Raw genomic sequence first — 24,742 nt, forward strand, 5'->3', positions numbered from 1 at the left:
ATATACCAGAGCCAAAGGAAGATAGAATTTCAATAGGAAATGATTAGCCTGTGTTGTCAAATGCAGTTAAATTTCCAGCAAAATGAGCTCAAGAACAGAGCACTGGATTTAGCAAGATGATATTCTTATAACTAAGATAATATACTGTAGAGCTTATTCTAACTTTTTTGTCTTTCCACTATCACTCTGACGTTCTGCTTCTTGCAAAAATAGCACATTATTATATTTTCACTTTCACCTCATTTTCTCTCCCATTTAAAGGTTTCAAGTGGACTTGGGGATGTGCCGATAGGAAATGTACATTTCTAGCTCTTGGGGTGATAGATTTTTGTCCTCGTGGAAAATGCCATCTCCCTTTGCCAAATGTGTGTTTCCTGAAAGCTTGCAAAATATAGGTCTTCTCTCAAACATCTACATAAACCAGGTCTAATTTTCCTACATTGGACAGCCTTTTTTCATACATTTTGCTTTATGTCTGTTTGTACAGGGAGGGACCCCCCCAAAAAATGGAATTATCTTCTGGAGGGCAGGCCCCTTGTAGTGCAGGCTTCCCTGCTAGATGAGTGTTCTAGGAACCCAACTGTACCAGTGTACCAGCTAGAGTTTTTGTGGCAGGCTGTATTCAGCTTCAGTGAATTTTTCTGAAGACTTTTTTAACATGTGCCCGTTTCATGATGCATGATTATAAATACAACTGACCATACCATGCTGAGTGTTCAGGAGTTTATGACCAAAAAATGGCATGACCCCCTTGCCCTACCCTTTGTATTCATGGAATCTTGCTCTGAGAAACTTTTTTTGTTTCCCCCAATAAAAAAAGTCCTCAAAGAGAAATGTTTTTGCTGACATGGAATATGTGAAACAAAAAAAAAATGGCAGAAGCACTAAAAGGCATCCAATTGATAAGTTCAAAACTTGTTTTGAGCAGTGGGAAAAGAGTCTCGATACATGGATGTATTGCATCAAATGAAGAGCACTGTGAAGGTGACTGAAATTAGAACATATAAGAATAAATACACAATTTTTTTTAAAGTAAGTTCCAATTTGGGGGGTCCTGCCCTTGTATTTCCCTATTTTACTGAGGACTATTTTGCTCTTCTGTTTATTTTCTTTAGCCTTGTTTTAAAGTAGGTTTCAAAGAAAAGATAGTGGCAGAGTTTTTACAATGTAGCATAGAGAATGATAAAGAAAGCAACAGAAAATTGTACATAAAACTTTGTCATGTTCATTCTGTACCAGTCTTTTTTAAGAGTTTTACATTTCTATAGCCACTTGACATATCAAGAGATGTGACAATGTTGGATCATTTATTACTTACGCATTTTATTTATAAGAACAGTATGATATATTTTAATATCTTATCAAGAAAGACACTCATTTCTTTTTATTTTATTTTCCATAAGTAGAATTGATATTTAGTTGATATTTTATTATCCCAGAAAAATGTTAAAATACAGTTTTCAATTTCAAAGTAAAAAATGTTAAGAATTGCTAAAATATGATAAAGCTCCATAAATATTACTGCTAGTGATGAAAGCACATTAGGCAAAGTTAAAGATACCACCTTTATTACAGGTCAATAATAGATGGAAAGGTATGGCTTAGATATTATAAAATAAGGAGTTTACTAAATCCAGTTTCCAGAGTTAGCCTTATGTAGCTAGTCGTTGATGGTGCTGGACAAGTACATGTGCCCCACACACAGCAAATATTCTACTTAGCTTCTCACAACTAACAAATCAGATAGCATACTCTTTAGACAAGCAGATTCCACAGAAAGAGGAAAGGAATACAAGGGAACTATTCAGGCCTATTTCCCAGCCTAAACTCACTGAAAAAAAATGTACTTCTCTTTCCATGCGTAACTGAGGCGGCAGATTGATGGAAGCCTGTTAAACTTCTAATAATTCCTTCCATATTAGATGACAAAAGAATATAAAGTATGATCTTTCTCCCAATGGTTGAACTATTGGATATATGTTGCACTTATGTGTTAATTTGAGATCATTTTAAATTTTTCTATCCCGCTTTTCTATCACATAATATTCTATCTCTTAACTTAGTCAAGTTCTAAGACCTAAAAATGAGCTAGAACATGTTCATTAAACCATTTGGATCTGCCACCTTTAGACTTTCACTTTTAACAAATTGTGATTCTTTCATGAGCAATATGGTTTAGCACTTTTATGCTTCTTCAGTCATTTGTAACATATGTTTTCTAAATATTTCCATCCATCTTGATACTAAAATCTATTGGCACAGAGTTGTACATAATATTTTCAATAATTGCTTTAACTCTTCCATATCTACATGCTATTTATTTTATTCTATTTTGAATTCCCATTATTTAGATGCTGGCACATGGTAGGAGATTAATAAATATGTATTGATTATATTTGCTCTTAGATTCCTATTCCAGCATCAGTTAAAGGAATGGCACACATTTGATCTATATGCTTTTGCATTGGCAGAGTTCTCAAATTGAAACATAAGATTTCATAACTGGTTATTTATCCTACATTGTGTTTCTGCCCAGTACTATGGCTAAAGGAAAACAAATTTTAACGAAAGTAATTGTGTATGAGACCATGGAATTTAATAATAAACTATAACTTATTAGTTTTTGCTGTCTATGTATTAGAAAGTAGTACTGAGGATAGATTCTAGATAAATGTGGAATATTTTTCTCTCTACCTTCAATTAAGAATGTTAAAATAAAAGTCACCTAACATTTTATTTCAAATGCATACTTTTTTTGGAACTGTAAAGTTTGAATTTACTAGGTAGGATTATTTTTCATATTTTTCCCTCTCCCTTTTTTTTTTGAAATTTTGTTTTACTACCCACTCCTTATAAACCATAAATTGGTACTGCAGGTGACGAAGATCAAGATAGGAAGGAATGCAGTTGAAATATTAGAGGAATAAATCTAGAGATGGAGAAAGGATTCAAGAAAGAAAAATATAATTAAGAAACTCCAAATCACTCAGTTTTAAGCACAAAGTTTCTCCCATAGACATACAGATGTATGAAGGACCCATCCTGAAGTACTGCAGATGAAATCCATAATTAATTTTAACATGGCACCAATGATTAAATTATCATAGTTCACCTGCAAACTCACATTCTAATCTGTGCTTTTTGAGGTTTAATCTGGGGCTTCTCAGTCCACATTTCTTTGTTGCCAGTTGGGTCTAGTTAAGACTCTGCCAGTAAGGGGAGATTCAGGCCACCACAAGGTTTGGAGAGGGACCTGTGTCTTCCTTCTGCCTCTGTTTCCCCTGGATTCTTGTTTGTCTGTGATTCCTGTAAATGCCATACATCAGCAGCGTGTCTTCACTGTAGCAACAGCAGGTCCTTCCCATAGCAGCAGTTGAATCCAATGTGCAGTTTTCCCAACATTCTCAAAACCATTCTTACTTTTCCTCACTCCTCAGAAACCAGCACTTGTCAAGCAGTGCTTTCTCTTTGGAGATCTGAGCTTCAACTGTAGGGGGACCCCTTTCTACGTTTTAATAATTCCAATTACTTCTCTTTGTTCTCTCCCTTTCTGCCATTAACCACAGGAGTGGTTGCTGCTTCCTGCAGTTGTGAACTCTACAATACCTTACATTTCTCTTTGTACTCCTTCAAGTTACATAAACAACTTTATATGCAGTTAATAATTTTTATATTAATTCTCTCTGTTTACAGTACAGCTGTGATTTCTATCTTCTTACCAGAACCCTACTGATAGAAATACTGATATAGATATCAAGAGAATGTATCTATCACTTTTTTTTGTCTTAATCATATAATGAGCCATCCCATGTGGGCAGTATGTTCATTGGAGGCAGATAAATCAGGGTCCCAATCAGGCCCCATCACTTCCCTGTGACTTGACATGGGATTGATGACTCATGGAATTTTGGGAGAGTTACTTTAACCTTTCTTAACTTCAGTCTTCTCAATATAACACCTACTCATAGGTTTGTAAGGATTAAGTGAGATAATGTTTGCGAATCATCTAGGATGTGTACAATACATGATACAGATGAATGTGATGAAGATTTTGGTAAAAAGAAAATATGTTTTAATTATTCAGATGTAGGTAAAGTTGGGTGATAACTATTGTTACTTTCAGTGTGAGGCTCTATCAATGTAAGTTAGGTGTCTTATTTTAAGGCCTGAAATTCTAAAATTTAGACTTATGAAGTGACATATTATTTACAAAATTAGTGACAAATATTGGACTCCTGTTTAAATCCAGAGACTAAACATCCTCAAAAACTAAAATCTCCAAAATAATGTTGTATCATTTAAGTTTATTATTTCATAGTGGAATCCTTGACAGTGTTATCTGTCAAGTTAAGCTTAATGAACTTAATATCAATAATTGTAATGCTATATACAAAGCAAAGGTCAGTGATAAAATTTATTCAAGGACCTTACTTTAATAATAAAAATTAACCAAGAGGAAATTTGCATTTGTCTGTAGTGCGCATCCCTTCTTAAGAGAGGCAATAGGGTGTGTTGTTTAGATTATGGACTTGACATTAGATGGCCTGAGTTCAAATTTAGACAATATCTTGCTAGCTCTATGAACTTGAACCATTTACTTAGCTGCATTGTGTCTCAGTTCTCCATTTATAAAATGTGGATAATTCAAGCACATAGGTTTATATAAACTGTTATAAACAAAGGATTTAGGACATTGCTTTTCATGTTATAAAAAAGATTGTGTTTTATCAAATATAAAATTCATAAGTAATATGTTAGTAGAGAAATTTCAAATTTTTCTCTTTTTTGTTATTAAAAATGTAGCTTTAAAAATTTCAGGTAATTACTTTGACTACATATAATTTTTAAAGCACAAGGCCACCACCTGAAAGGCAATTGCCACATTTCTACCATCTTCTCACATCACATTGTAATAACAGTAATTATATGGGATGGCAATTATATGTGAAGTTTTCATTAGTAACTAAAGTTTGTTGTCTGGTAGATACCTAAGGTTCTACCCCTTGCTACATAACAGGTGTGCTGAGACAAGAAAATATGACTCAAATGAAAGGACAGATCAAAGCTCCAGAAAAAATACAACTAAGTGACAAGGAGGTAGCCAACCTATCAGATGCAGAGTTCAAAACCCTGGTAATCAGGATGCTCACAGACATGGCTGAGTATGGTTGCAAATAGAGGAAAATGTTAGGGCTATGAAAAGTGAAATAGAGGAAAATGTACAGGGAACCAACAGTGAAGGAAAGGAAACTGGGACTCGAATCAATGGTTTGAAGCAGAAGGAAAAAAATAAACATTCGACCAGAACAGAATGAAGAAAAAAAGTTCAAAAACATAAGGAGAGGCTTAGAAACCTCCAGGACAATATTAAATGTTCCAAAATCCAAATCATAAGGGTGCCAGAAAAAGAACAAGAAGAACAAGAAGTTGGAAACAATGAAGGAGGACTTCCTTATTCTTGCAAAGGAAATAAACTTCCAGGAAGTCTAGGAAGCTCAGAGAGTCCCAAAGAAATTGTACCCAAGGAAGTACACACCAAGGGACATCATTATTACATTACCCAAGATTAAAGATAAGGAGAGAATCTTAAAAGCAGTAAGAGAAAAGGAGACAATTATCTACACAGGAATTCCCATAAGACTATCAGCTGATTTCTCAAAAGAGACTTTACATGCAAGAAGGGACTAGAAAGAAATATTTGAAGTTGTGAAAGGCAAGAACCTACATCCAAGATTACTCTAGCAAAGCTTTCATTTAGAATGGAAGGGTAGATAAAGTGCTTCCCAGAGAAGCTCAAGTTAAAGGAGTTCATCCTCATTAACCCTTATTATATGAAATGTTAAAAGGACTTATCTAAGAAAAAGAAGAAGATAAAAAATATGAACAGTAAAATGGCAACCAAGTCACAACTATCAACAAGCCAAACCCAAAAGACAAAACCAAAAATGAACTAAGCAAACTAGAACAGGGAGGAATGTGATTTGAAGAAAGAGAGGTCACATCAGCTTGGAGGAGATGAGGGGAGAATGGGGAAAAATACAAGGAATAAGAAGCATAAATGGTAGGTACAAAATAGACAGGGGGAGGTTAAGAATAATATGGGAAATGGACTTATAAGCCAAAGAACTTATATGTACAACCCATGGACATGAACCAAAGTGGGGGAATGATGATGGAAGGGGGATATAGAGAAGAGGAGGATAAAGGGGAGAGAAAAAATGGGACAATTGTAATAGCATAATAAATAAAATATATTTTAAAACAAAAAATAAAATAGATATTCAGTCTAAATTATGGTGTGAGGAATTGGCTAGTCCATTAACTCGACTGGGTATAAACTATTTGTTATCTCTTTTTCTTGAAAAATTTTTATGTGATGACCTTTGGCTAAGAAATAATCATCCCTCATAAAGAAGATATTGATTGCAAATGTGTTCCATTTGTGAAGACAATATGAATAAAAATTTGGTAAATTGTGAGTTACATCATAGGGAAAATGCATCCAGTTGCCTTGGCCACCAAAAATTAATTTAAACTGAATACTGACATTTCTTTGGAAGGATGGTTGATCTTTGCTTGTTCACAAAAAGGAAGACAGTGATAAAACAGGGGAGCAAAAGGCTGAGAAGAGTTTTTCTAGAGCACAGAAGTAGGTAAATTTGATTGATAGCTGGTATTACTCTGATTGTGTGGATCCATCAATATAATTATATAAAAGTGAAGAGTTGGTTTGAAATTTTCTCATCAATCTTCAAAATCACATAACAAAGCTGCTTTCTTACATGTAAGAAAGTTCAAGGGAATCAAAACAAATAAGGCTAGAACCATGAGACTATTTGGCTCTTTTGTCTTCACTATATTTCATCAAGATTTGCTATAAAATATGTGAGTACTAATTACTCATTACTACTCATTTCATATGAGTAAGAACTCTCAGGGTTTTTATTTAAGTTTGAATTTAACAAGAAAAAATGTACATGTCAATTAGAAACCAAAGTCCCTGTATTCACTCAAAAGACATTGATTAAACACATCTACTTTGTTCTAGGCTAGGAGCTATGAGTAGAGAATAAGACATACTTTTGAAAAAATTCATACATTTATAAATAAATCAGCCAGTTGGAATTTCTTAGAAATATATGAGTTTCTGCCCTTGAATACAATGAACCTATCTGTAGAATAAGAGAACAAGGGAATGAAGTAAAATAGCAATCTATATGACGAACTTACAGATATTTGCTGTTGCTACGTTTAGTCAATGGTAGGGTGAAAGTTTTAAAAAAAAAGTACTGTGATTTTAGGATGAGTTAAAATTTCAAGAGCATATGGATAAGAGTCATCTCACTCTAAGAGTCACACTAAGAGTCACACTAAGAGTCATCTCTTACTGTATGCTATACACTAAGAACATATCTTGCTCCCTGGCTGGTGTGGCTAAGTGTAGTGAGTACCAGCCTGTGAAACAGAGGATCGCTGGTTTGATTCCCAGGTTAGGACTGCAGGCCAGGTCCCCAGTAGAGGGTGCGTAAGAGGCAACCACACACTGATGTTTCTTTCCCTCTCTCTTGCTCCCTCTCTTCCTCTCTGTCTAAAAAATAAAGAATTTTTTTAAAAAAAGAACACATCATGTTATCCACTCAAGCCTATGTTTCATATCTTAAAAGGAATCTTGCCAATATACAGTGTATACAATCACAACCATGATAAATGAGAAAAAGTTAAGAGACCTGTGAATGGTAAAAATGTGTGCTCTAGTATTCTTGATGCGTGTGCAAAAGTATTGAACTTTTTCATTGGTGTTTGAAGGCAGACAAGGAAAACAGGGAAAAGTTATAGGTAGTAATAAGTGTTAAGGTTAGGTATCCTCTCAGAACTCAGGGGACACTTCCGCTGTGGGAGTGATGCTAGGTACTGATAAATGGCCTTAGCTGAAGAGAGCCTTCTCACCTGAGGGCATGTCTCCTCCCTGGAGACAGCCTAAATGTAATGGTCAACTGGTTTGCAGTTTTTTTATTGTAGATGCTATTGCCCTAATAGAGAATGAAGACTTGAGTATGGAGCACAGTTCAGTAGGTAACATGGATATATTCTATTTGCCCCAATAAGCCCTCAAGTTGAGCATTTCCAGGAAGTTCCATCATCAAGTGCCAAGGGTCTTTAGGGGAAAAAGCCCCTGAATGTCTGGAAGACACAAGAGCAGGTGCCAAAATGGGTGGTTTATACTCCTTACATATTTATATCTAAACCATGCTGGAAGTCCTGGGGGTTCCTTCTGACTAGTTGTCTAAAGAGAAAAGTATAGAAACTTCATTTACACAAAGCTGTACACAACATTTTGGCATCTACCCAGGATCCTACATTTCTCATCCCTAATTATAATTATATTTATAGCTTATTTTTTAAATTTTCTGTCTTTATCTACCAGAATGTACAATATACAAAAGCAAGAACTTTATCCATGTTATTTTCAGTGTCTAAAGCAAAGTCACAGAGTAGGTATGAAATAAATTGCTGTTGAGTGAGAGAATTAGTGAATGCGTATTTGAATTAATGCATCTTTCTTAAAGAAAAATATATCCAAAAGGATGAGGAAAGATATAATGATGGGGTGAGTTAAAAAATAAATAATGAGAAAAATATAGTAGCAAAAAATCAAGCAGGATATAAAAAGCACTCTTGAAATATGTGCCAGATGTTATGGGGGCTGATGTTATGGACTCAATATTCCCTGTTCCAGCATCTGTCTGCTCTTGAAATAACTCCTAGTCTAGCACCGAGTGATTAGGAAATAAATTGTTTTCATGGCTCACTCTTATAGTGAAAAACAGGATATAATAATGTATGCAAAAATAGATATAGTTAGTTACAAAATAACATGTTATCTTGTCATTACTCCAGTTTGTGCATGGGCTGTTGTAAGAAATGAAATTGCCATCGTAGAAAGAGAGTGGCATTACTTCCTTCTTGTTTGGCACTGCCTTTGAAGTTATGTATGACTTGCTAACAAATGACTGACTCTGAATCTAAATAATGAAACACAGAGAATGAATGACAATCCCAAGCAAGTCACACTGATCGGGTACAGGTATTCAATTTTTCTCTTGGTCATTCTACTGTGTAATAAATGCATAGGGATCTTGAAGCATGGAGCATAATAAAGGGAGATATTTTATATGTATTCTAACTTCAGACGAGATGAGATCGGGCGCGTTCAGGGTGGTATGGCTGTAGACCATGTATTCTAACTTCAAATGGGACTCCATCAAACTAAAAACTTTTTGCACAGCAAAAGAAACCATCATTAAAACGAAAAGATACCCCACTAAATAAATGGGAGGAAATATTCACCAATGATACATCTGATAAGATTTTAATACCCAGAATTTGTGAGAACTTATACATTTCAATACCAAAAAATCTGAACAATCCAATTAAAAAATAGGCAAAGGGCCTGAATAGACACTTCTTTAAAGAGGACATACAAATGGCCAATGAACATGTGAAAAAAATGGTCAATATCACTAATCAGCAGAGAAATGCAAATTAAAACCACACTGAGACATCTCCTCACACCTGTCAGAATGACTGTCATCAGTAAATGCACAAACCACAAGTGTTGGTAAGGATGTGGAGAAAACGGAACCTTCACACGCTGCTGTGGGGATGCAGAAGGGACAGATAAGAAAATTAGAGGACCTGCAGGGCAGATTCAATTTCCAAATACTAATTTTAAAAAGAGATGGAATTCAGATATTATTCAAATATTAACTGAAATAAATTTTCCAAGAACAATTTCCAATTTCCAAATTGGCACTGTAAAACAGATTAGTATAGACCTACAACAAAGCATTTATTCATGAAGCTGCAAACACTGCCTACAATTTCTGAAAAGGAAAAGAGAAACATCCAAGAAAAAAGAAACATCAGATTTCTCAACAGCAAAACTGCAAATCAGAGGTCAATATACAGGTTTTTAAAATTTTTTAAGAGAAACATTTCTTTTTCTTTGTAATGTTTTTTTTTTTATTGTTCAAGTACAGTCGTGTCCATTTTCCCAGCACTACTTTCCCCTGTTCTACCCGCCCCCACCTCTCATCCTTAATCTTATCCCTTATTTGGCTTTGTCCATGTGTCCTTTATATATGTTCCTTGATGACCCTTTCCCTTCTTTCCCCATTATTGCCCCCCTCCCCTCCAGTTACTGTGAGTTTGTTCTTTATTTCAATGTCTCTAGTTATATTGTGCTTGTTTGTTTATTTTGTTGATAGGTTCCACTTATAAGTGAGATCATATGGTATTTTTCTTTCACTGTCTGGCTTATTTCACTTATTTCACTTACATAAGCTCTCCATTTCCATTCATGCCTTTGCAAATGGTAGCAGCTCCTTCTTTCTTTCTGCTGCTCAGTATTCCATTGTGTAAAAGTACCATAGTTTGACCCACTCATTTACTCATGGACACTTAGGTTGTTCCCAGCACTTGGCTGTTGTAAATTGTGCTGCTCTGAACATTGGGGTGCATGCATTCTTTTGAAATGGAGTTTCAGGATTCTTAGGGTATAGTATCAGCAGTGGAATTGCCAGAGAAACACGTTTCCCATTAAAAAGTTTTAAAAAGTCACTTTTAAAAAAGTAAAACATGAGGTAAAATAGAAATCATTTTTAGACATTCAAGATCTCAACCAATTTACCTCTTATACACCTTCCTCAGGAAGCAAATAAGGAATATTCTTCATCAAAATTTACAATAACCCAGACAGAGACTGAAGCAGTTCAGGAACTCGTGTCAAACACTGGAGAACGGTGAGGTGACATGTACATGGCCCAAGGTGAAATGTGATCATCCTGCTTCCAGATTGAAGATTTACAATGATTTTTTGGGCCAAGAAATTGCACATCTTTTCTTGCAGTAGTAGTATATGGAATGGCAATAATGCAAGTTATTTTAAGAAATAAGGAAGAAATTTTAACCCTAACTTACACATAGTAAAAGAAGATTCACAGAACTTTTTGGTCAACAAATGACACACCTTTTCTTTCAGCAGTATCTTAAATAGTGCTAATGGAAATTTCCTCCTAGAAATGACAACCAAAGAGGTCAAGCTAGTTTTTTATTCAGAACTATTATCCTCATATATTGAATTCATTTTGTAGCTATAATTGTAAAGTGATAAAGAAAAGAATGTGTTATTCGCTGAGATGAATTACCTACTGAGGCAATTAAAACATCAAAACTTCACTGGTATGTACATGCACAGCATAAAGAAATATATTCAAACCACAAGAATTCTTTGAAAGAAAGGGCATTGAAATAAAAATCCGACAGTGGCAGATGTTCAATATTCTACGTATAAACACTACTGCTTTGCTGGCTCTGTATTGTGTAATGTAGCGCTTTGGTTTCCTAAGAATAAAAACACCACATATAATTACTGAGAACTAGTATCAAAGATACTAAAGGAGAATAACTATCAAAGAGTTTATATGGAAATTTTTTAATGCAAGGCAGATGACTCAAGTGCCCCTTTGCAACAAGACTGTAACTTGACATGTTTAAGAATTGGTTAATGATATAGGGGACCAACCATGGGGAAAAAGCTAGCAGAATATGTTTTATTATAAACTGATGAATTCATGCCATAACATGGTAAATCTTTTAGAATTTATGTAATTTAAACATTATGGTGATAAATGATTGAAGGACTATTTTCATATTAATTGCTGAGAAACACAGCTAGCCCTGAATTGGGTAAATATGAAAGATAGCATTGTCAAGCAGTGTGGTTTAGAATTTAGGTTTTGTGTACAAGTAATGTTCTGTGGGGTAGTCAGTCTCCCAGAATAAGAAGCTTGTGCCAGATTATAAATTGATGCACTACTTCTTCATAGAGAAAGTATTTTCAAAAAGAGCAACAATGAAATAATGTCAGCTGTCAACTGTATAGTCCATAAAGTTGGTTTAGATGTGAACTTTGTAAAGGCTATGTGTTATATTTTTAAATATTCTGTTATTTATATGATAATAAGGAAGATGATTATAAAAGACTGGTATTACATATAGAGATATGCTGGTTAGTTGAGGAAAATGTTTTGTTGAGAGTTCTTCAAATATGCAACAAACCCTAAATAATTCTTCAAGATAAACTGATTTTGTCATAGTTTTTAAGAAAGTGATTTGGACAGCCAGACTTGCTCACCAGTCTGATATATCTGACTGGTGTTTTTCCATTACTTATTACTTCTATGCAATGAAAAAATTTAACATGTTTTCAATGACAGACAATAATCAAGGACACATACAAAAGCTTAAAGTTTAGAATACTTTCTATACATTGTTATAACACATCCCATAATTTGACAATAATTATAAATGAGGTGGATAGTGATCTTGATGTTGAACATTTGCCAAAAAGGTTGCCAATGAACACCTTAACCATTTGGTACATCATTTTTATTTCATTTTCCATCCAATGGAAATCTATGCATAAGAAAGTCATGGATCCAGATATAATTTCTTCCACTGAAACCTGATTTAAATTTAATTATAAGTTTTATAAACAAATTGGTGGAACTAGCTACTGATGAGATTTGAAGATGAACTTCGAAAATGGAGCATCCCATGCAGCATTTTGGATGAAAGTTAAAGATGACTCTCTGGAGTTTGCTAAAACATTTTAAAAAATGTCTCTTTCCAACCGTGTGGGTATATGAAGGTGGGGAGTCTGAGCAGAAGGCCAGGAAGATGAACAGGGTCCCAGTGAATGCGACCAGGTACTTGGGCAGAAGGAGCCCAGAGACAATGAAGTGAACCTCTGCTTCGACTTCACTGAAAATCCTGGGAGGAGAAATTCTAAACATGTGTTTGATTTCCTGATTCCATGAGGATAAAATAACTGCCAGGAAAGAGAAAAGGCAACATTCAATTAACATAGAAATGTGGTTGCCTTTAATTTCAGGTGCATGAGTTAATGAAGTACAGCCTTTTCATAAAATAAAATGTCTATTGTTCTATTGATATGCTTCTGTAAGATTGGTTGCTAAGGGCATTATTCAAACACAAGATAGATATGTTTAAATATATGTTATCCTTTGCAAATAATGTCACATTAAAAACTTTAAGTACTGGTATGGACATTGTTCATTCAAAATGGATATAGCATTTAATATGAACAACTGTGTTTAATTTGAAACTTTTGTTTGCTTATGATAGAGTAATAACAAAATTTGTAAGTGTAATAGTGACTATATTAGTCACCAATACTCACATTTTCAGTAAGTAATAAATGTGGCATCTATAATTCTTTACTCTTTACCCTATATTTTACCTATTTTGGTTACATTTATTAAACTGTAGTTTTATGAGTGAATCTAATAAAACGATTAGAGCATATATTATGTAAGTTTTTATTTTTTCCATTTTGTGGTGATTTTCATTATACTTTACAAAACTATTGTTACATGATGAATTGGAAGTAAATATAACTGGCCTCTCAAACCAACGGCTTGAGAAAGACTTGACTACATGAATAAAGCTTTCTGAGCTTCCAATTTCTCACTTATATAAGGAATAGAACAATATATGATCTTAAAGGTAATAATTATGTCTTAAAAACCTGCCAGGTGCTTCTTGTTTCTTCACAGATCCCAGTCCCTCCAGTGCAGACATCCTTTTCTATAACCAGCCTGTACAGGCGGTCACAGAGATTTTATTACCTATGTCTTTCCCTTGATTGTCCTTCTATATAACACACAAATCAATTGAATTTCTTTTTTTAATCAATATTCTATACATGTCTTTCTCATATTAATTGAGAGAAATAATTACTATTTTCAGCATTTTCTAAATACTTAACCCCATGTTAAGAAGTTTGGGTATTATCTCATTATATTCTTCAAATGCTCCAATAAAATGCACATATTGGATCACCATTTTGTAGACAAAATACCTGAGACTCAGAGAGATTAAATAACTTGCCCAACATTGTACAGTTATAAAAAAGAGAAACCGAATTTGTAGCTGCTGTTGTCTGAATCTAAAATTTTAATGTTGTTGCAATATATTTTTCAACTTATCTTTAACATGTGATGTAGTGACCAGTACTTGAATAACAATTAAAATAAATAAATAAATAAGAAATACCTACTAAATGCATTATTCAGTACATGCAGGAATTAGTATATATAATTCAAAATAGTGGGAATTTTTAATTTGTGTGCATAAACTTTAAAATTAAAACATAATTTTAATGTTATTTTCTCAAAAAAACTTTAGGTATCATGAACATACATAATTATTTTATATATGTATATACAAAAGTCTGTCCGGAAGTTATCCATTCATATAATATGAAAAATAGAGACATTTATTGAAGAAGATACAAGATACAAGAAACATTGAACACAGGACAATGACACCTTGGTCCACTTCAGCGTAGGCACATTGAGACCTCACACAACTCTCCCAATTGCCATCAGCTGCCCCATTGTATTTTCCTGAATTTCAATGATGGTCTGAAATCTATTCGCTTCCAAAAGTCAGTTTAGTTTGTGGAAAAGCCAGAAGTCACAGGGCGCCAAATCTAGGCTTTAGGAGGACCAAGTCACCTGGGTAATTTCACGTTTTACCAAAAAACTCTGCGCAAGACAAGACGTGACACATGAGTGGGCACGTCCTTGTGATGAAGCTGCCAACCACCGCTTGTCTATAGCTGTGGCCTTCTGAATCATCCGAATAGTTTCTGGGAAGGAACTGTTACCTTTTCTAAAGTAAACTAGTGGCTTAAATATTGGATGGTTTTACAATCTAGGTGAGCAGATAGGTTTTAGTTTAATATTTCTCACAAAAATCTTATGATTCTAACCAGTAACACTTAGATTCTACTGTATCAATGAAACCTGCCTATATCTTCAGCTCCTCCATTCTACAATAGCAGATTAATTGGAAGGTTGTAGAAAGCTGAGCTTAATATAGACGAATAGTCCTCTATATTATGCATTAAAAATGTATAATTCCAGTCCCCACTTATTCAAAGCTGTATAAATACTTGCTTAATGATTTTAGTATTCCTAATGGGGTGTGTCCACATATCCCATTTTCTGTTTTCTACTGTACTATACAAAGTGGTACATATTTATTATTTTCCAATATAAATTTTACTGAAAAGCATTGATAATAATTTGTGATTTTTAAAGTAAGCTGTGGAATATACAGCATTGTTATAACTGGTTTTGAAATAAAAATAATAATGATGAGATAATGAGCATTTGTGAGTTTATAGTTTTCAAAACATTTTACATGTAATATATCAACAAGTAATTTAAGCCACCATATATTTTACAAGTGAGAAATGAAGTTGTTTCAAGTGAAAGTAACAGAAACTCAACTCATAGAAGTACGAGTAAGAAAGGAAAATTATTGGAAGGATACTGGCCTAGCTCCCAGAAGTGAAGGAAAGCTTCAGAAACAAAGACATTGCTGGAGATTACAGGACTAAGAACCAGAAACTTAATTATGTTTAAAACCATCTCTCTATGGAAAACTCTGCCTATGGCTAATTCACATGTTCCTGCTATTGACACTCAGATATCTTTATTTTATACATCTTCCCCCTCTTCCCATTGGTTTACACAGACCCTGATCATAGATGGAAACTTCAATGATTTGTATCTATAATTGAGTCAACTAGTATAGAACTACCTTTTATAATTTTTAGTTTTGATTTTCCTGTTATGTATTTCCTATTAGGGTAGGCACAATAATAGCAGGAAAAGCCTCAAAATGTAGCTTTAAAATTTATAACATTGGTGTTAGTAACTCTAAACCTGTAAACTAATTAATTAGTTACCCCCCAAAATTCAGGGGGCAGGTCAAGCTGCAATAAGTTTAAAGTTGTTTGTAACTATGTGCAGAGCCAGGGTGTGAGGCCAATCATTCCTCTCCCGAAGCCACGCCGCCTTTGTACCATCTGAGACCCTCTTTGTGTTGTCTCGACACCTACTGTCCTACCCCACATCAGTTTTCATGCTCTTAGGCCACTTCAGCTACTACATGGTGCTAATGTTGTTGCTGTGTCCAGCACCCTGTCCTTGAAAGTGACCATCATTGCTTCTGTCTGCCTGGCCTCATGCCTTTCCTGGTCCCTGTATGCCTTCATCCTGGTGACATTTGCCATGCAGATTTTTGCCCTGTGGCCTGTTGTTACAAAAGAAACTGAAGGCATGTATCTCCTCAGCTGTGTGAGAGTCGTGCTGTTCTTTGTACTCTCAGCCCTGAGAGGCCTGCTGTCCATTAGTGGGGTGGGAGCCACCCTATTGTTCTGCTGGCGTCTATCTCCTGCCTTTGCCCTTTCTATCACCTGCAGCTTTTTAAAGAAAATATCCATGGGCCTTGGGATGGGGCTGAAATCAAAGAAAACACGAAGGTTCTTCAGCTAAATTAGGGACCTCCATTCCATTGTTCAGGTAAACTGACAGACCGGCCAACTAGGATTTCCATTCTGGAAGCAGCAGGCTGATGTGGGTGGGAGCACAGACATCATTAGGGAAAGTGGACCCAAAGCTGGGATGGTGAAGGCACTTATCCTTTCTGTTGTTTGGTGGATGAAAAAGCTTTCTGGGGCACCCGGGATGATTGCTTCCCCACGTGTAACTAACTGTAACAAATGAAATGATGTGGTTTCTACTTACTTAAAACTAACAACATAATAAAATAATAATGGTTGGAGTGTGTTACTTATGGGTTTAGTTTTTTTTATTTTGCAGTTATTAAATCTGTATACATGGAAATTTAACCTGTGCCACACATATACCCCTAGATGCGCATTATTACTGTGCCATGTCAGGGGTCAGTTGTTGGCAAATCTCTACAGGCTGTGCAGCTTTTGTTCTTCCAGACTTGTGGCTTTCTTCAGTCATTTTTCAAGAGAAACAATGGTTTAGTTGGAGCAAAGAAAAACACCAAGAACAAAACAAAAGAAAATCCCTAGGCCCATAAAAGCAGCAAGACCAGGCAGAGCGTTGCATGCTTGACATCAGGAACAGCTGCATTGACTAATGACCCACTACCTTGGGTTGACCAATCAGTGGGAACCATCACCCTCAGGAGACACACCTGAAAAAGTTGATGAATATTCCATTGAGGTCCTCCCCTGAGACCTGCAGGTAAATGTGCTCAGGATGGAGGACCCCACACGGCTGTATGGGGGAAAATTGCATGCCTGCAATTTTCCCTATGACCTTCTTTCCCTTCTTTCCCCCTCTCCCCCACACCCCAGCTTGCCTCAACCTCTCCTTTCCCCTTCCTCTCTCAAGGTGCATCTCTCTCACTCTCTCTCCCCTAAGTTCCAAGGGCCCTTCAGTTTTGGCTGTAACTCCCATTTCTTCTATAGCTGACTTCTTCTACCTCTGTGACTTTCTAAATAAACTTGTTTTTCTTAGATCTTTAATAATCACTTTAATATTAATAGAGGTGATTAATACTTCTGTTACAGACTCATTAGTCTGCAAAAATAATCCAATTCAGTATTTATTATACAACAAAATAACTACCAAAGGATACTTCTAAATAAGTTAAAGGAAGTTATGAATTATTATTTTTTTTTTGCTGCAAAAAACTTTTGTTTTCATTTGGTCCAATCCATGAAAGAGGGCTCCAGGGTGATTAAAAAGATGTCTAGTGGCTTCAGGGTGAGACTCAGGAAAAAGCCAAACACCAGGGGGAAGCAGAGGGGCCTGTCAAAGGTCTCTGGGCCCCAAAGGCTCATAGTCATGCTTGAGGGTGAGCCTTTTGAAGAAATTATCACCCAGCCCAGCCTGGGGGCCAGCCAGCCTGCAGAGGTTAGTCAGGTGGTCACCTGTCTTCTTGATGAGTTTCACCTCCTCATCCAGGAAGTGGTTCTCCGGGAGGAAGTCACAGAGATGAGGGTCTGTACAGGCAGAGCCCAGGGCACGCAGAGATGGCTGCCGTGGTAGTCTGAGTTTTACCTCACTCATCTCGGGGAGTGTTCACCACATCCTGGAAGAGAATGCAGCCCCCATGCTTCTCCTAAGCCATTGTGGGAGAAGTGTCTCACGCCCTCCAGAGCCACATCGTGTGGTTGAAATAGAACTCCAGAGAGAGGTAGGTGGAGGAGGCCCGCAGGTGCGGGTTGACCCAGTGGTTGATGGCAGCCTCCTCTTCGGTCTAATAATTCAGACGAATTTGGTAACTTATGGTTGTTTGGCAATAAGGAGATAAGGTAAAAAAAATGGTTAGTTTTGGAGGCTGAGGATGGCTGAGGTGGTTCTGAAGGCAGTTACTACAAAAGAGATAGAGGTTGGTTGGAGGCTGAAGGAAAGAAGGTCTCTGGGTTTGTTTCATTTAAACACTGTTGAAGCAAGAGACACGGAAGAGACATGAGACTCAGCTGGGTCCTGACAGTACTGTCCATCTGCCTGAGTGCCTCGGCCATGGCCATGGGGGCTGACGGCAAATGGAAGCTACCGACTGGGGTCAAGAAGCAGCTAGACCACTGTCCCATCAAATCACACAAGGCACATCCTGCATAAGCAAGACATGGGGAAACCAGAAGACAAAAGGTATATTAAGGAAACTGTACTTATTTTACAGTTATATTCATTCAGCTAAATTAAAAAAACTTTTTACCTCATTTAATTTATCACATTTCTTCACAATTAAGTTCTAAGTGAATTATGGTGATAAATGCAAATGTTGGTGTGCTTGGTATACCCTGAAGAAATTTCAGGAAGGTAAGGAGATATCATAAATTGAATTAAAAAAAACTGGAGAACGTAACATGAGCTGGGGGGAGAGGGAGATTATATGTATATATAATCCTCTCCTGTTAGTGTTACCAGTAAAATTAGACTTGAGGGATGGGAATTTGGTCCTAGAGGAAGCAAGGAACTTGAGTAAAGGTGTCTGAGAGAGGACAGACATTTTGAGACAGATTTTCTTGAAATTACGTATAAATTTTATTAACTAGATTCTGAACAGGATTCTTCCTAAAGGCACATTACTTAAATAGCAGTGCTGTTAAATTAACCTTTGCTCATTGCATGGGGAGGCAATGTCTTACCCCAAATTTGATTTTTACATCATTTTAGGCATTTAGAAATGAGAAGAGACATTTGAAGGTTATTGGAAAGAAATGAATTGTGTTCATTATGTTTTACTATTTTTCTGATAACTGTCAGATACAGTCAACTTTTGCCTAACCTAGGAGCTTTATTTTGAGAATAGTTCACATCATTTGGCATATACTGAAAAGGCAAGCAAAAGTCATGCAAAAATCAATAGCTTCTATTTTATATTGTCTTATTTAAGTGAGATGAGTATGAGAGGTCTCCAAAGCAGAAGTAGGATCAATAGGTTTGCAAATTTTAATTGGGTCTTCTTTGGCTACTGTCAAAGAATTGTGTGTTCAGTTCTTCTGAAGTTTCATAAATAAGCTGAACATTTTTAGGAGAGTAACTTGTCTTTTCTTAGAATTGTATTTCTTCAAGCATTTTTTAAATTTATTGAACCTAATGGTGTAATGTAGAATTATCTATAATTGGAATAACTGGTACATTTAATTAGTATTCATTTCTCTTTAGAAGGAAAGGAATTTAATAGATTCCTTTTCTAAAGATGGCTAATATAATCTCACCAATATTTTCTTTATTTTCCTATATTTTGTGCTATTCCATATCAGTACTCCTCTGCTATGAATATGTTTATTTCATTTATTGACATCCTGCCCTTTTCATCTTCAGCCCAGTCCAAAATATTGACTTTGAAAGAGTTTTGGAGGTTTGGGTTGGGCAGTTATAAAAACATGTAGGAATTAGCATTGTTTTATTAAAGCGACTATATTGGTTAGGATTTTCCTAGATTCCTTCTATATATATTTTCATTATTTCAACTAACTTTCCAAAAAACAAGAAAAGAAAAGCACAATTTTGTGGGAGATTCCTATTTTTATTTGTAGGTACTTTACAAATGGTTGGACATGGGTGGGAAGAGGCTATGCTGGCATTTGAATACATATGTGATAACAAGGCCTATAATTTTCTATGTTAGTAGTGTTATCTGAAGTGTGTAACCCATACTGTTAATAGTTTGACATGAAAAATGGGCTTCCACATTCTAATGAGATTGGTTTGGAGTAACTAAAGACATAGCAGTCTCTTTACTGCTGGCTTTCTTGGAGAATTCACTAAACTTACGGTCAAAGCAAGGGTACTGGTAGGGTCCAGGAATACTGTTTATCAAAGTTATATGACCCCAGAACTCGAGAACTTTTCAAAAGTTGTCACTCTTACTATCCTTTACAAACTACACAAGGAAAAGCATACAGGAGGGCCTCTTGCCCCATAATTATGCTCCTCCAGGCACGATAAATGTTCTCAATAGGTATTAAACAGTACAAGTTTCCCAAGTGGTTCTTTGGTGCCCACCTGCAAATGTCACAGACTGTGCAGATATAAATATAGTCTTGGTTATGGAACACTCCTCCCAGAGGGCTTATTTGCGGGCTATGAGGAAGGGTTGTGCTAAATATACTCATTAGCGTTTTATTTTTTTTAAGAGAGGGAGAGAAACATCAGTGTGTGGTTGCTTCTCATGTGTCCCCCACTGGGGACCTGGCCTGCAACCCAGGCATGTGCCCTGACTGGGAATTGAACCGGCGACCCTTTGCTTCACCGGCCTGCACTCAAACCACTGAGCTACACCAGGCAGGGCACTCATTAGCTTTTTAGATAACATGAGCTTTATTCGACATAAATGACCAAAAAAAGAACTAACAATTCTGAAATTATTGAGCAGGGACGTGGTATTACGTGTTAACCTAATCAAGGGAAATAAAGTCTATTCAAATATTAAAGATCTGACTAGTATTTTGTTACAACATCCATCAATGACTTCAAAATTCAAATTGTAAGAGTGCTAGCCCCAACAAGGAATTATCATTAGAAAAATGTCTTCACCTAGTGGGCCGCATGGTGTTATCTCCCATGCATTCAGAAATGCACCTTTCATGCTCTTCTACAGACAGCCTATCCCGCAACCAGGCTGCAGCCTCCGCTGCACGTTTCTCCTGAGGCTGCTTCTCTGCCAGGCACAGGTGCTCTTCTCCTCTGGTACCTCCTGATGCTCCATCCTTGCTCAGAATCCTTTGCAGCCAGCCACCTTTCTGGATATCTCTTGGACTAGCTCCACAGTAGAACCCACTCAAATTATAACATTTCGACATTTAAAAATCAGGACAAATCAAAGTCTCAGAGAGAGGAATGTATCCTCCTTTCCCCCGCAGTCCTCATTTTCTACCTTTATTATCCTCTTACCAGGATGACTGACTGGAAAAACAGCTCTTCATTCAAAATGTAGAATGTGGTCTGACTCTAGGAATCCACCTAGGTGATCAGTGAGGACCAGTTTCCAGACTTCTCCAACATTCAGGTTATTGAGCCTTACCATCAGGTACAGGTCATGATGTGTGGTTTGGATAAAAAATAAAAGAAAACAAAACAAACCCCGGCACCACTACACACTGCTTTTGCTTTTTTAATAGTTTTTCTCCCCTGAATTACTTTCCTGGCCTTTGAAGGGTGTCCTTAAACTCCTGTGTGTAAAAGCTTCAATGGCTTAAGTAGTAGCACACATGGAAATGTTTGCCCACAACTCCTCAAGAAGTAGCAATAAATATGACACAGAGATGTCTTACACATTCCACGCACCAGAGAGAAAAGAGTGAGAGGAAAAACACTTCCCCAAAGCTGAGTTTGAATGCACATCTGTGTTTTAAAGAACAACCTGTCCTTCTTATTTTAAAAAAAAAGCAAATTCCTGGGCTCGACTTACAGAGATTCTGACTTAGGAAGCATAAGGTGGGCTTTAGGAATCTGCATTTTCAAGTATCACCAAGTGACTTTGAAACTGGAGATCTAGAAATTAAGTTTTAGAAAAGGTATTCTCAAAAGAGAAAGCCAATTTCTGGTGCACTGAGATAAGGACTCAAGTAAGGGTAACATTATTAAAGAGACCATGAAACTTTTAAATCTGTAACACCTGTATTCAGGTTGCTTCACTACATTTAGACATTCCTCACGAACAATGGATCGGTGCTTGTTTTACATCGCCATATCTGAAGTGCCTATTCTGCTGCTTCTACAATGTTTCCATTTTCAAAAATTAATTACTGGAAAAAATGCTGTCCTTTCAAACTAACAAAAAGAAAGCGTTCTTACAAAAATGAATACATGTTGTAATTAGACAACTGCAAGTGTCTTAGTTGCTATGCCAACCACCTTAGTTCCTTTTCTCACCCAGTTCGTCCTAAATACACCGGTGCTAGTTCCCCACTTCAGTCTCTCTGTTGGCTTCCTCCATCTCAAAGATTCAGAGTGAAGCTGTGCCCCGATGTTAAAAGCACTCTTTAATGTACACACACACACACACAACATTACTTCTTACTCTTCTCTTTTGTATACAATTTGCTGTAGCCAAACTGTTATACTAAATACATTTCTCTTTAATGTCTCATACACATATCCAACAATGTTTTTTTGTCATACAATTTTCTGCCTGAAAAAGCACTACTTTTATCTAAGTCTAACTTATCATTAAAAAATCATTAAAAATCACAATATATCTGTTTAAACACATCATCTTTCAAAGTTGATTCTCTCATAAATTCCTATTAGAAATTTTATATGAGGCATGTGGATGTAGTTTATGCCATTTATTATATATAAACATAGGTATATGTTATGCATTCTACATAAACATATTTCCTTCCTATTGATATTCAGCCTTTTCTTTTAAGGGTAGTCAGGTCAAATTTGTAATCTCCTTTTCTTCTTCATTTTTGTATCCCAAGTACCTTGGTTAGTGCAGACAAATACTATGTGTATTGAAAAAAACAAATAAATTATAAGGATTATATTAAGGGATATTTTTCTCTTAAACTTAATGCTTCAATAATACAACTCTCTTTAAGGAAAAATAACATATTTTTGCTCGAATGAAGCATGAATAATGATTATTCCTAAAATCAACAGAACAGTCAGTGTCTTCACAGCCCTGACAACTATTTGATTCAACAGCAAATGTTTTCCACTTGAGAAGTGTTCGCAGATCCCGAGGCATAAACATACACATTGGAGCATGAAAGAAGTTTTGTCTGCAGTTTGTGTGTTGCGGTTGTGGGAGCTGTTATGGCAGATGACACTTTTGCTTAACAAAAGCTGTTAAATTTGCTTGGATTTACTGCAAAATTTGATTATGTATATGATTCATTTTTACTCATAGTGGGATACTTGGTACATTTTGAGATAGATCTTGTCTATGTGAACCACTACGACCCATGTTGAGCCACATCCACGAACTTTTAGAATTCCTTGGAATTTTGGTTCCCTAAATGATCTGATTGACATTCAGTGAGTTATAGTCATTGAAAGTAGGTCAAGAGACTGGAGTTTTACTAGGAAGTCAACCACTGTGGTTACTGAGAAAGAGGTTACAGTGTGGTAGGAGGAACATTGGAGGTAATGTAGAAAAGTGAGCTTTCAGTAGAACAAAGCAGCGTATGTGTAGATCTTTTATAGGCAAACCTTGTTTTATGCTACTGCAGGTAACAGAGGACAAAATAATAATCCTTTAAAGGGCTTTAGGACAGTTTATGAGCAGTGTTGAAGAAACAAGTAGTTTTTGGTACAAGATAAGTTTTAAATGGTTAGTGTGTATATGTATATGAATGTATGTGTGTGAAACTATGAGAAGATTATGACCTGGAAATCACTTTTAATAAAACTTTGAAAGAATAGCTTCCTAAATTCTGAAGAGATAAGAGACCAAAAAAAAGACATTTGACTAAGTTAAAATAATTTTTGCATGTCAAAAAATAATAAGTGCAAGTTACAAATATGTGCAGCAAATATTTAGACTTATTGTATGAGTTTTATTCAAGTCCTTAAGCTCTTAAGACCTAAATATTTAAACAAATATATAAATCCTAATATGGGATTAAACAGGTCATTGACTAAAACCAGACACAAATATTTTAATATATTATATAGCTTTTTAAAGATTTTCATACCTAAATGTGTATACACATAAGGTATGAAAATTTGCATTAAAGAGAAAAAATAAATTTTATACCATAAAAAGTTATTGTCTATTCTATCATAACCTCCATATTTTCCTCATCTTTATTGTTAATGCTGTAAAGATTTTTATGCTTTCAAATTCTACAACTAAAGTGTAAAATTTATTTTTTAAAATTAATTGAAATATGTTTATTTTTAATTTTTTATTTAATTTTTAATATTTAATTTTTACTTTATTGATTATGCCATTACAGTTGTTCTATTTTCCCCCTTCATTCCCTTCCACCCTGCACTCCCCCACCCCTACCATTCTCCCTCTTTAGTTTATGACCGTGTGTCTCAAGTTCTTTGGATTCTGTATTTCCCATAATTCAAAAAAAATGAGGAGATACTTAGGAACCTCCAGGACACCTTTAAATGCTCCAACATCCGAATTATAGGGGTGCCAGAAGGGGGAAAGGAACAGCCACCAGTGGAAAACTTATTTGGACAAATAATAAAGGAGAATTTCCCCAATCTGGCAAAGGCAATAGACTTCCAGGAAATCCAGGAAGCTCAGAGAGTCCCAAAGAAGTTGGACTCAAGAAGAAACACACCAAGGCACATCATAATTGAAATATGTTTAGGTGAATATGTGATGCCATAAGGCATGG

The sequence above is a fragment of the Artibeus jamaicensis genome, unplaced genomic scaffold, assembly GCF_021234435.1.
Source record: "Artibeus jamaicensis isolate MK-2021 breed Jamaican fruit bat unplaced genomic scaffold, CSHL_Jam_final contig_332, whole genome shotgun sequence".
NCBI lineage: Eukaryota > Metazoa > Chordata > Mammalia > Chiroptera > Phyllostomidae > Artibeus > Artibeus jamaicensis.